Below are 14,247 nucleotides of genomic sequence, written 5' to 3' on the forward strand. Positions count from 1 at the left end.
AGAGGTTAATGCCAGAAGGTGCAACTTACAAGGGTGGAAAGTTGTCTTTTTAGTACCTACCTCCTGCCAGAGGCACCCCGGACGGAATTCAGGCTATACAGAGGTACATGTAGTAATTTTAATAGCGTACAAGTATATAGCACAGAATGGAGAAATTATACTTTTGCATAGGTTTTGTGGCGCACTCTTTAGCTGGATTTGCTCTTAGCTCTAAATGAGGCAAATTGAGTATAAACACTCCAGTTATTTAATTTATACTATTCAGCTCAGCAGGGGCACACGCAGGATTTGTAGAGGGGGGTTCCACACCACGCCACCAGTGAGCGTGACCAGCATCAGGGCCATCTTAACAACATTATGGGCCCCCGGGCAAAGCAGTGCACCGGGGCCCCTAGATATAGATATATAGATGTATACAGATACAGATATAGATAGAGATAGAGGTAGATAGATGTACTTGCTCAGTGACCCTTGTAGGTTTTTTTTGCAGGTTTTTTTCTTTTGCAGGATTATTTATTCTCATTAAGAGCCGTGCCTATGGGGCCCCCTTGCCCGTGGGGCCCCCGGGCAGCTGCCCATCGTGCCCAATGGAAAAGATGGCCCTGACCAGCATGCATGGGGGCGTGGCTATAATATTAGACAGTGCTTGGCTGCTCTTCAACTCTTCCTATCCCCATAATATACATGGGTAATGCTGCATGCATTACTGTTAGGTGCACGCAGCTCTCCCTTTTTAAGCAGAGCCATGTGATGCGGGGGCAGGGTCCAGCCACCTCAATTATACAGTGCCCCAGGCTTGGAGGGGGGGGGGGGTTTCAGGCACTAGGAAACCCCCCTTGGTTTGCCTATGCTCAGTAATACACAAACTTTGTGTATGAATATCAAATAGTGGCTTTAGTTTGTCTTTAAGCTTGATCCATGACTAGTGCGGTAGCATTGTTCTGAAGTGATTACTGGATACCTATAAATGATACTCCAACCTATACTTGGTTGTAGTATGTCATGTCTATGGCCTAATCAGGAATTAGGAAAATAATACATTAATGTGGCCCTGATTCATCACAAAGATATTGTTTTTAACATGCGAAGTCACTCTGTGTAGGTAAACCAGGGGTTAATGTATGGTGATGTCTACTTTATGCACTTACTTTGGATCACCTAGCTTTAATGTTGATACCAAGATGCTCTAGTGTCAGAGATGGCTAACTATGGTTTATGGGCCAGTCAAAAGTTGGGAAATACAATCAGCTAAAAATGACCCTTTGAATGCAGGTATAATATCATTATCCTGTAGGGATAATACACCAAACCAATACTGTTCAAAATACATATATGTGAAGACTTAAGTTACAAATTTGTAACCAGCCACATGACATGTGTCATTGATAAATAGTAGCCCATAAGGAATCTATGAAGATAACGCATCTCCCTAAGCAATCCATACATTATAATCATGTTTCCTATGCATATGTGCGGAAATCATACTGTGTTAAGTGGGATTAGTATTAAGTGTCTGATATGTTCTAGAGAAAAGTTATGCTATTTATAGAACTCCTTGCTAGAAGTGTTGTTAAACAAAAGGGTAATAAAAGAAATTAGCATACCAGCACCCCCCCTTCACAAGGAAGAGGAAGAATTTTGATTAAAAAAAAAGTGCTGAATTGATGTTAGAAATTGGGGCTCTGTCTTTCTACTGTCCACACCTTCTTTTCTTCCAGACAGGCAGCAGATAATATAAGTGTGCTGTCACCATTTCTGCTTTTATTCCTATTGTATTCTAAGCAAAACTGTTTTGCATTTATATTTTGTGTATGTCAATGTCTTGTAACAATTTTTATTCAATAAGCATTGTGCCTTTTTTGGTCATATTCAATTCCATTAGTAATGTTCTGTCTTTGTGTTAAATAATTCATGTGTCAGATAGGCTTATTTTTTAAAAAAAAATATATACTTTATTAAATATTTTTGCAAAAAACAATCTGAGAGAAAGGAGTACATAAAGGAAGGTGGAGGATAGGAAGAGAAGGTGAACAATTTTTTCCAATACAACAGAATATTACATAATGGGATGCATTGTCGGTTTAGCAAACTTGAGATCTATTACACATTTATGCACAAAGTTAGATAAAATCCAACTACTTAATAAATCGCAAACATCTTACAGGATTCAAAAACATTGAAAAGGTGGGATGGGGATGGTTAAGGGGGTTCGGATCAGTTTTACCAACTCACTTATCCAGAGGTCCTCTTTGCTAGGTGACAAAGTAGAAGCACCAGGTAGTATGTGGAGGAAGAGTTTAAATAAGGGCTTGACAGTAGTTAAGCCAGGAGTCCCAGATAGATTGAATTTTAATAGGGTGGTCATGTAATATACCCATTATAAAATACAAAACAATATATCTGCCATATTCTAATAATTACATCATTGAACGAGGGAAATTTTCTTTGCTTCCAATTAAGAATATGTCCGATCGGGGCAGTTGTGTGTTTGTCAGTGTCTGGAAGGGAACGATGTAGAAGGGTATAGGAGAGGCAGCGTGGAAGAATCAAATCTGTGGTATTCCGTATTAAGTCATGAATACTTTGCCAGAAGCTTGCAATTTTGGTGCAGTTCCACCATATAAGAAAGAACTGTCCTAGCTGCTGATTCTCCAGCAAGATTTGCTAAAATCGGGATAAATCACATGAAGTCGGATAGGAACAAGGTACCATCTGTAAAGCAGTTTATAAGCTTTTACTTTAATCTGGACGCAGATGGAACAATTTTTCCCTTAATTTTGGACCAATCGTTTAGCTCTAAGGTCCCCTCTATGTCCTCCTTCCATTTAAGTTCATAACCATCTATTTCTGGTTGGCTGTGAGCAGACTTGGGGGTATATTTACTAAACTGCGGGTTTAGAAAAGTGGAGATGTTGCCTATAGCAACCAATCAGATCCTAGCTGTCATTTTGTAGAATGCACTAAATAAATGACAGCTAGAATCTGATTGGTTGCTATAGGCAACATCTCCACTTTTTCAAACCCGCAGTTTAGTAAATCTAGCCCTTGGGTTTTATAACGCTACAGATAAGGCAGGCGATTGTTTGATATACTTTACCTAATTAAATTAGGCTTTGATGCCAATCAGGGATCCGACAGGAAGTAGCTGAAGTCTTCATCTCTGTACCTAAATCTTAGTGGTGCGACAGGGGCTGGTATGAATGATTAAATATTCTATGTGAAGCGCTATGTAAATAATGGTTAATAAATAAAATCTGTTTTGAGGCCCGTTCACTACCGTAACACTAGAATCACTTTACCGTATAAGTGTGATATTGTACGAGAGGCTGCCCATATGTACTGTATAACACGGCGGTGAAACAGAACGGTTTCCGTCTTGCTCACAGCTGTCGGCCTGTCTGGCACTACGTAGAACCTGGTAAGATTTCCGGCCTAGACCGAGAGACCAACGGGGACTGGGCCAGTCAGGTGGGATGCACAACACAGGCTGTGTGTTTGTTGTAAACACTGCCTCTCACCTCCAGCTGCTGTCACACGAGCTGAGCATATGTGGGCTGACAAGACGGCACAGCCTGCGGGTACCCTGTGTGGCACAGCTTCTGTGACTGTATGAGCTGTGACAGCTGGAGCCAAGAGGGTTCCTACAGCGCCACAGCCTGCGGCTGACAAGCTCCCGTCCTCTCTATCTGCATTGGCAATATACATGTGGATTAAATAAGTTATTTGACGTAAATACCACTGACTGTAATCTCGTTAACCCTTTACCTGCAGCAGAGATATGGGATACAGTCATTTTACCTTTGTGTCTCATCGACTTCACGGTCGCCAAATATTTACATGTTTCCTTTGGGAATCAGATAAAAAGGACTGAAATAGACTTTGCATAAGTGCATTCATCTTCAATGACAATTCCTCCTTACTCCCTTTATATGGTTAAACTTATGGCTATTACTACAGTGCGGTTTTTCTTTATGACAAAATACACAAAAGAAATCATATCCTGCGATGATTCCAAGATTGTTATTAACTTACCTGCTGTCATCTGATGGGGAAAAATAAGCAAATATTAAAGTTGTTTCAGATCTATAGAGGTGACCTGAAGATTTCAACTCGGCTTGAAACTTTTTCTTTTGCTTGTGGGAATGATGCTACACTAAGCAAAACTGTTAGTCCTTAGGGGTGAAACCTTCTAAAAAGGAAACGTGGAGGCGTTGCCCATAGCAACCACTCAGATTCTAGCTATCATTGTCTAGAATTAACTAAATAAATGATTGCTAGATTCTAAATGGTTGCTATGGGCAACACTTACACTTTTCCTTTTTAGAAGGTGTGGTACATTTACCCCTTAGTGTTCTCGAGAGGCTGATAAGGGCTGGAAAAACACATGACGACTGATGTGCACTTAGGCGCTTGGTGATTCGTGTTTAACACCTTTCCAATGCGCTAGCTCGCCTTAACGCATTAGGAAGAAGTTGTGGCGTGTTCTATCAAGGTTAAATGCAGCATTAATATGGCAGAATAAGCCCGTGAGAAACCATTCATCCTATTTGTAAATGCTGTTTTAAGCCATTAGTTAGAAGCTGGAAAGTGCATCACGATTAAATAGGTGTGAGTGTTGTTTTTAGTCATATGGCAAGAAAAGTATTCGGTATTGTGTTAAACAAAAAAAGTATCGCCAAAAAAAGACACTATATTTTTTTTTTAATGAAATAACTTAATATTATAATAAGATAATATTTGCAACCAAAAAGTAAGATAACCATTTGTGATGTAGATAAGAGTATTTGGAAAATACAGCATATTTTGCTACCACCTTCTGGCTGTATTTGGTACTGCAATGAGAATACATCCAAATGATCACTTCTAGTTTTGGGTACAGGTGCAGTACAGCCAGTGACACCACTACCAGTATGTAAGAATAATATTGCACATATGTCTTTTACAACTAAACCAATCCAGACCCACAAAGCTTCTCTTTTTACACAACAGTGTCTAAATGTCCATTGAGCCAACTCGGCAACTTCGTTCTGCACAACATCTGCGTCTCTCATCCACACTCATTACATCCTCCCATTCCCGGTTACAGGACTTTTTTTCGGGCTGCACTCACTCTATGGAATTCTCTCCCTCACACAATAAGACTCCTCTGGTCTACAAACTTTCAAGCATTCTCTGAAAACCCACCTCTTCAGACAAGCTTATAATATTCCTCAACCACCCTCTTAACCTCACTACAATACCCTATTTCCACCCTTTATACAACTACCCCTTGACCAACATTGTGGTGTGACAGGATCATTTAGCTTATGAGTCACTTTTACTTTTGCAGTCTGGCTGGGCTGACTTAACCTCATGTATCAAACTCCCATTGTCCCATAGATTGTAAGCTTGCGAGCAGGGCCTTCTCACCTCTTTGTCTGTTTTACCCAGTTTGTTTATTAGTTTAATATGTTTGTCCTTAATTGTAAAGTGCTGAGGAATATGTTGGCGCTATATAAATAGATGATGATGATGATGATGATTGAGTGTATTTGTGCCTCCTGTCTGTTTGCCCTCCCTTTAGAATGTAAGCTCTTAGGGCCCTCTTCCCTCCTGTCTCTCTACCTATTGTTCTCCTCCAACTCCACTGTGCAGGTTATGTTTGGCGCTATTGAACTACTGGTAGTTTTGTTTATTATTCTGTACTGTTTTACCCTGTATGATCCACTGTCTGTTTTTTAGATGGCACAACGGAAATCTTGTGGCTCGTTATAAATAAAGATTAATAATAATGATGTCAAGTTGCACGCCGTCTTCCCAATCTTTGAAAGAGCCCCATAAAAAGGTATGTTCTCTCATTTGCAGGTTGCTGGTGGTCTGGTAAATGTGAATGGTGGAAATCGTTAAAAATGTCGCTACAAAGTCCAGTTTACTTACACTTTCGGACCACATCCTTCATTAGATTAAAATGAAGTTTTTCTTCTAAAATACTCCTCAGTGTAGCTACATTAATAGATTAATAATGAGACATCAAATCCATACGCCATAAAAAAAAAATTTGCAGATGCACAATAATAGGGGTGTGATATCACAAAACAGCATTTCTAGTGTACATTTGTCACTGCCCCTTAAAGGAACTCCTTTCTCTGTAGTATTATTATTATTATTATTATTATTATTATTATTATTATTGATTTGTAAGGAACCACCGTACTACACAGCACCAGAAAGTGGATAACACAGGACATGTATAAAACAGGGACATAGAATGTAGACATAATAAACGCAGACATGAAAACAAGGGGTACGGAGGACCCTGCTCGTTAGAGAGCTTACATTCTAAGTGGGAGAGGGCACATCTGAAACAAGAGGAGCGAGTGTGGCTCAGAGTGGAGATTGGGGCAATAATTGTGGGTATTAGTGGTAGAAATAGGGTAAGCTCTAATATAGAGATGGTTGTCAGAGGCTTAGAAGGCTGTGAGAGAGTCTGATCGGGAGTGGTAAGGAATTCCATAAGTGGGGAGCAGCACGGGAGAAGTATAAGTGGTGTCCCTAGTTCCCTGGGAATTGATTGGCTGTATCCTCAGTCTGCATTTTCATGAATAACCTGTTCCTCTGAATAAATGTCTACTTCCAAGTGTAAGTGGCTTCTAGGAGTGGCATGGAAAATGGCAGAGTACTTGCTCTAGCAGAGCAGTGATTTTGAAGTCAGCATGTCTCCGCTGTGGCCAGCTTTGTTAATCAATCAAATTAAATCTCACTGAAATCTCATGTACATGTGGTCACATACCAATGGTAATTCCTTTTTTTCTTTGTAAGGATTATAATGATTCTTTTTTTGTAACAGGATTAGGGGCTAGATTTACTAAACTGCAGATTTGAAAAAGTGGAGATGTTGCCTATAGCAACCAATCAGATTCTAGCTGTCATTTACTTAGTGCACTCTACAAAATGACAGCTAGAATCTGATTGGTTGCTATAGGCAACATCTACACTTTTTCAAACCCGCAGTTTAGTAAATATACCCCTAGGTGTCACAGTGATATCTGGTACCTGGGACACACGATGCCTGGGCAACAAGCCCTTTTTCTCCGTAATGAGGGAGCTGATGGAGGAGTGGTATTTGGTCATGTATCAGATCTTGCACCAGGGCCCAGGAAAGATTATCATCATCTATTTATATAGCGCCAGCAGATTCTGTAACGCTTTACAATTGGGAACAAACGGTAATTAAACAATACTTGATAATACAGACAGAGAGGTAAGAGGATCCTGCCCGTAAGCTTACAATCTACGCATAGATAATTATACTGAGTACTCCTCTCCTTAAATACATATCAAGCCCCCCTAGGCTTTAAGACTGGGTACGATGCCTAAATGCCTACCAACTCCCCTTTATGTTTTTTAAAGGTTTGCTAAATACCTCCTTATTTTATTACATGCTTACCATGTACTCAGTTGTATCCCTACATTTTTAATCTATACCCTCTTTTATATTTAAATAAATTGTAATATAAAATATAGTACATTTAGACTGTAAGCTCCAATGGGGCAGGGACTAATGTGAGTGACAGATTTTCTCTGTACAGCGCTGCAGAAATGGTGGCGCTATATAAATAAATGATGATGACCTATATTGTGTGTGTATGTGTATACATGAAACATTTGTGTTTAGTTTTGCATTAGTTTCCATGCGTTTATATCGATTTTTCTCAGCGCATATGTTCTGATCGAGCCCTAAGCAAAACATATGTTAGACTTGTAAATGCCATTTCTGGACTTATGAAGACGATACATGTAAATCATGCATTTGTTTCAATAATTTTTCTTAGCTGATTTAGAAGAGCACTTTGTTATAACGGTAATGAGGGCAGGAAACAGATCTGGGGGTAAATGTATCAAGTTGCGAGTTTCCAGCGGGCTTGAAAAGTGGAGATGTTGCCTATAGCAACCAATCAGATCCTAGCTGTCATTTTGTAGAATGTACTAAATAAATGACAGCTAGAATCTGATTTCACTTTTCAAACCCGCCGGAAACTCAGCTTGATACATTTGCCCCCTGGTATTCTATGCGGTTACTGTCACTGAGCACGTCTGTTTTTAAGGCATCATTATTTAGCTAAAACTTTTTTCTTGTTCACCAGTTTTCATAAACGTCACCCACTATAGCAAAGTCCTATCAAACTCTCTGACAGACCTAAATAGCATCAACAGTTATTCATTGTTCTTTTTTTTTTATTTTGTAGTATTTGTGTCTTATGAAACAAATAAAGTGCAAACAAAAATAAAATTTAACTGGTAGGATTGTAACCTTGCTGTACTGTAGACATATAGACCTAGTCGATATAGATAGAGATAGATATATATATATATATATAGATAGAGATAGATATATATATAGATATATAGATATACATATGTATATATGCCATTTGTACAGGTAGAAGCTTTTGCCTACTTGCCTGGCAGTAAAGGAAGAGTATAGGTTGCATACAGAGATATATCAAATACAGTAAAGTACTGCATTTAATTTGCCTGCATTTAACCAACAGCCAGAAGAAATCATTGAAGGTCATTTCTGCCTAATCCTCTCTGGTGTCACTTGCCTCTGTCGGCGCTGAGGTGCCTAGTTCTACCTTCTGTACAGGAGCTCCCCCTATCTTGCATTCCCCTCTATTCTCACTTTAGTCTGTCCCAAATGTTGCGGCAAGACTGATCTTCCTCTCTCGCTGCTCCGCATCATCATCGAACGCATAAGTGTCACCTGTAATAAGGACTGTCCCAGTGTTCCCTCACTCTAATGGTTAATATAAGTCATACACGAGGCTAAAACAAGCTCTATATTAGGAGAAAAACTGCACATTTCAATTTAATGCAGGAGGTGGATGGTAAGCGGTGGGACGTCCATCTTTCGTGTTATATTTTCACTATTGTACCAGCTGAGATGTTTCTGCCTCCCCAGAAACCTAGTCGTGCCTCCAAAGAGAAGACAGTGAGGGTACACTTTCCTATGCAGTGCAGCAACTCCTAAGGCCCCTTTCATAGCTGCAGAAAGAGGTGTGGCCACACCAGCTTGGTGGCTCCTCCCACTACACAGGCAGGACCACCCCCTAGTACTTTGTTCCTGCTCTGCCCCCCTCTCGGCACCTCTGTTCATGTGTGTTAGGTGGGTCTTATAGCTGTGTCAGTGCAAAGACAAAGTGATTTGTGTTGAGCATTCAGTGTGTGTAAAGCCTGGTGACTTCTACTGCTACTGACACATACATGGCAGCTCTGATCTGCAAGAGGTTCTACAGCAGCTGAGGGTGACAGCGTGTTATCTAATATTATCCTGCGTACACACACACACACATATAGACACACATACACATACAGATACACAATCACTTTCATAACCAACACAACGGCCAAGCAGCTGACCATTTGATGATTAGTATTAACTTATATGATGAACAATAATCAAATACAATAATAAATTCATAAATTTTTTTATTATATGAAAATAAAAAAAACCAAAAAACAGATCAGTAAAATAAAAATATAAAAATCTAAACAAAACTCTTATAAAAATCAGGTGAGCATTGTTCATTCCTCTCTCTCCCAGACGTAGACTGGGTACCTCTCCAGTCTGATGGTCAACGGCCTGAAAATGATCTCCGGGTGTCCTGGTACCGTCAATGCTGGTGGTACTGTCACTGATGGTGGTACCGTCAATGCTGGTGGTACTCTCACTGATGGTGGTACCGTCAATGCTGGTGGTACTGTCACTGATGGTGGTACCATCAATGCTGGTGGTACTGTCACTGATGGTGGTACCATCAATGCTGGTGGTACTGTCACTGATGGTGGTACCATCAATGCTGGTGGTACTCTCACTGATGGTGGTACCGTCAATGCTGGTGGTATTGTCACTGATGGTGGTACCATCAATGCTGGTGGTACTGTCACTGATGGTGGTACCATCAATGCTGGTGGTACTCTCACTGATGGTGGTACCGTCAATGCTGGTGGTATTGTCACTGATGGTGGTACCATCAATGCTGGTGGTACTGTCACTGATGGTGGTACCGTCAATGCTGGTGGTACTGTCACTGATGGTGGTACCATCAATGCTGGTGGTACCGTCAATGCTGGTGGTACTGTCACTGATGGTGGTACCGTCAATGCTGGTGGTACTGTCACTGATGGTGGTACCGTCAATGCTGGTGGTACTGTCACTGATGGTGGTACCGTCAATGCTGGTGGTACTGTCACTGATGGTGGTACCGTCAATGCTGGTGGTACTCTCACTGATGGTGGTACCGTCAATGCTGGTGGTACTCTCACTGATGGTGGTACCGTCAATGCTGGTGGTACTGTCACTGATGGTGGTACCGTCAATGCTGGTGGTACTGTCACTGATGGTGGTACCGTCAATGCTGGTGGTACTGTCACTGATGGTGGTACCGTCAATGCTGGTGGTACTGTCACTGATGGTGGTACCGTCAATGCTGGTGGTACTCTCACTGATGGTGGTACCGTCAATGCTGGTGGTACTGTCACTGATGGTGGTACTCTCAGTGATGGTGGTACCGTCAATGCTGGTGGTACCGTCAATGCTGGTGGTACTCTCACTGATGGTGGTACCGTCAATGCTGGTGGTACTCTCACTGATGGTGGTACCGTCAATGCTGGTGGTACTCTCACTGATGGTGGTACCGTCAATGCTGGCGGTACTCTCACTGATGGTGGTACCGTCAATGCTGGTGGTACTCTCACTGATGGTGGTACTCTCACTGATGGTGGTACCGTCAATGCTGGTGGTAATCTCACTGATGGTGGTACCGTCAATGCTGGTGGTACTCTCACTGATGGTGGTACCGTCAATGCTGGTGGTACTCTCACTGATGGTGGTACCGTCAATGCTGGTTGTACTGTCACTGATGGTGGTACTCTCACTGATGGTGGTACCGTCAATGCTGGTGGTACTCTCACTGATGGTGGTACCGTCAATGCTGGTGGTACTCTCACTGATGGTGGTACTGTCACTGATGGTGGTACTCTCACTGATGGTGGTACCGTCAATGCTGGTGGTACTCTCACTGATGGTGGTACTGTCACTGATGGTGGTACTCTCACTGATGGTGGTACTGTCACTGATGGTGGTACTCTCACTGATGGTGGTACCGTCAATGCTGGTGGTACTCTCACTGATGGTGGTACTCTCACTGATGGTGGTACCGTCAATGCTGGTGGTACTCTCACTGATGGTGGTACTCTCACTGATGGTGGTACTCTCACTGATGGTGGTACTGTCACTGATAGGCCAGGCTGATCAGACTGAGCGCCAGGTTGAGCAATGCTGGGTGTTGGCTGCTGTGACCTACGTATTGGAGAGCGGCTTCTATCTCTGCAGGATCTCTGTGTTCTCTTAGAGACCTCAATGTCTCCTCTATCATCTCTGGATCCTTCTGCTAACAAAGCAAATCACAATGTGTTACTACTTAATTATCAGTTACTGAAGAGTCCTCTTGGTAAATTCTATACATTTTGCTACTACATGAAGCGGTGTGATGCTCTGCTTCTTTTCTTTTACTCTTGTAATTACTTTGTATGGAATGTATCTTAATATACGGCACAGACACAGAAACCGCACATAACATTGATACCGTACACAGATCAACATGTAGTAATACAACCAAGATACATATTAGCTGTACATCCCATTTTAAATAACCCTTCTGCATTACAATACACTTTATACACCTATAGAGACTGGATAACAGAGAGAGAACAGTCTCCAAGTACAGTAAATCCGGACATATGGGGATCTGGTTGGACAAAACCAGCCCAAAATGGGCTCCACCAATGACCAAAGATTCTCTCACCACAGAAAGTTGGATCTGTCTAATTTGGACACCCACGTGTGGAACGTAGTATATCATGTATGTGGCTTTCCTGTGTATTCTGATCCATGTCTATGTCTGAACCTTGGGTGGAGTAATGGTTTATCACCAAAATTTCTCCTACTAGATCTTCCACCTTTGGCCAGTTGTATGCCCAATTCTACTATTACCCCCAGAATACAAAACCAACACCTGATGGACAGAACTGGCAAATGCGATGCAGGATGAGAGTAGTTTAGTGGTTTATCATTTACCTGTATCTCCAATTTGATGGTTACGTTTTGCACGTCTCTTTCCACGTGCCATTGTCCTTCAAAAAACTCTTGTGCCCGTATACGTTGGCTGTATTGAGCACTGTACTCTGTAAGCTGCTGGACGCACAGACAGTAGCACAGTAAATGCCTCTAGATACTGTCCTTCCTGCAGGTATGGAACATCGCTTGCTCAGACCATTGTGCTGTAACAGCGGAACACGTAAGGTGATGACCTCACAGTACAAGCTCCAGCTCCAAGTCACCTGCATACTGGCAGCATCAAGACGCTGAGTGTCATAACTTGCTGGTGGGGAATCTAATGGATTTAGTAGTTTTATTCCCTTTCCGTTCTGTGCGTCAAAATATCATAAATCATAATACATGAAAAGTGATACCAGAAAATGTCACATGTAAAAGTCTGGTTTAGTAAATATTTCCACTATCTACGTTCTTTTATCTCCAAAACTCATTTATTTTTTTAAATGAATGTGCTATGGTCACATGACTGATTACCCATGATGCAGTACTTGAGTGGATATTATGAATTCCATCTGTAGGGGGCAGCAGTGGCTACTAACTCAACTTTTCTGCTGATAGATAATGGTATAATCCTGTTGTTCTTAAATATATTAAGTTAAATGAAGCTGGGTTTAAAGGACATTTCCAATTCCAGAAATGTCCTCCCCACCCCCTGTACCTGTATAGCGCTGGGGCTTCCCCTGGCATGGTTATTATTGGCACAGGAACGTTCATGTGTCATTAGCTTGGGGCAAAGAAATAGTGACATAAAGTGGCGAGCTGGGCCCTACAGAATAGAAATTTGTTAAAAAAATTTTTAGACATTCCCTGCTTCCTCCACACCCATAAAAAAATAAGCAAAATAAAAAAAACACACACACACACACACACACACACACACACACACACACACACACACTAAGAGCAGTCCACATGGCCTGTAGTTGTTTTCTGTTGTTCCGTTCTATGTTTCGGTGCCACACTATGGCCCTCTGGTCCGTGTTTTGTAGAGACAAAATGGGTTAGTTTATCTGCGTTCCCATTGGATGGTGTTAGGGGTAAGCTTCCAGTTGGAGAGGAGACCCCTAATCCTCTAGAGGGTACAGACAAATAGTAGGTTATAATGCTTTGTTTTTGGGGGTTTATGCACTGTAGACTTCCTTTCTTTAAGGCTATTAATTGATATATACAATGAGCCTCTCATAGGGCCTATATAAAAGGTATGGAAGTGGTGAATTGCCACGCTTTCCATTCTAAGTTTACTAAACTGCAGGTTTGAAAAAGTGGAGATGTTGCCTATAGCAACCAATCAGATCCTAGCTGTCATTTTGTAGAATGTACTAAATAAATGACAGCTAGAATCTGATTCCACTTTTCAAACCCGCCGGAAACTTTCAGCTTGATACATTTGCCCCCTGGTATTCTATGCGGTTACTGTCACTGAGCACGTCTGTTTTTAAGGCATCCTTATTTAGCTAAAACTTTATTTTTGTTCACCAGTTTTCATAAACGTCACCCACTATAGCAAAGTCCTATCAAACTCTCTGACAGACCTAAATAGCATCAACAGTTATTCATTGTTCTTTTTTTTTTATTTTGTAGTATTTGTGTCTTATGAAACAAATAAAGTGCAAACAAAAATAAAATTTAACTGGTAGGATTGTAACCTTGCTGTACTGTAGACATATAGACCTAGTCGATATAGATAGAGATAGATATATATATAGATATATAGATATACATATGTATATATGCCATTTGTACAGGTAGAAGCTTTTGCCTACTTGCCTGGCAGTAAAGGAAGAGTATAGGTTGCATACAGAGATATATCAAATACAGTAAAGTACTGCATTTCATTTGCCTGCATTTAACCAACAGCCAGAAGAAATCATTGAAGGTCATTTCTGCATAATCCTCTCTGGTGTCACTTGCCTCTGTCGGCGCTGAGGTGCCTAGTTCTACCTTCTGTACAGGAGCTCCCCCTATCTTGCATTCCCCTCTATTCTCGCTTTAGTCTGTCCCAAATGTTGCGGCAAGACTGATCTTCCTCTCTCGCTGCTCCGCATCATCATCGAACGCATAAGTGTCACCTGTAATAAGGACTGTCCCAG

General features: G+C 41.3%; 1 protein-coding gene across 1 annotated transcript in view; it reads left to right on the forward strand.

Moving 5' to 3' along the window:
• CDH15 (cadherin 15) overlaps positions 1-14,247 on the forward strand; it is an 81,118-nt gene continuing 66,871 nt past the window's right edge. Inside the window, exon 1 of the mRNA XM_075189049.1 lies at positions 1-103. The gene's annotated coding sequence lies outside the window, so the exon portion shown is untranslated. The remainder of the gene's footprint in view (positions 104-14,247) is intronic.

This window comes from Mixophyes fleayi, chromosome 10, assembly GCF_038048845.1.
Source record: "Mixophyes fleayi isolate aMixFle1 chromosome 10, aMixFle1.hap1, whole genome shotgun sequence".
NCBI lineage: Eukaryota > Metazoa > Chordata > Amphibia > Anura > Limnodynastidae > Mixophyes > Mixophyes fleayi.